The following is a 287-nucleotide window of genomic DNA, read 5'->3' on the forward strand; positions in this document are numbered from 1 at the left end:
CACATACTTGGTGCATTGCAGCAGTCATACCTGTCAAAATGCAACAGAGGGCGCTCTTATCCTCGATAAAAATCTAGTTTCTGGATCTGGTCATATTTTATAAATCTGTTTCTGACTTGACTCATTGTGATGTTGCCCCTTTTATTTGGTTATCAGGACATGCTCCAATAATCATTGACATAATTCACCATGTTTTTGTGGAATGTCTGCTAACTGAGTTATTGGTAGAAAAGTAGTATTTCTACTTTTATTTTTATCCTTTAAATAAAAAGAGTGCAAAACCGACA

Source organism: Gambusia affinis, linkage group LG21 (genome assembly GCF_019740435.1).
Source record: "Gambusia affinis linkage group LG21, SWU_Gaff_1.0, whole genome shotgun sequence".
NCBI classification, from domain to species: domain Eukaryota; kingdom Metazoa; phylum Chordata; class Actinopteri; order Cyprinodontiformes; family Poeciliidae; genus Gambusia; species Gambusia affinis.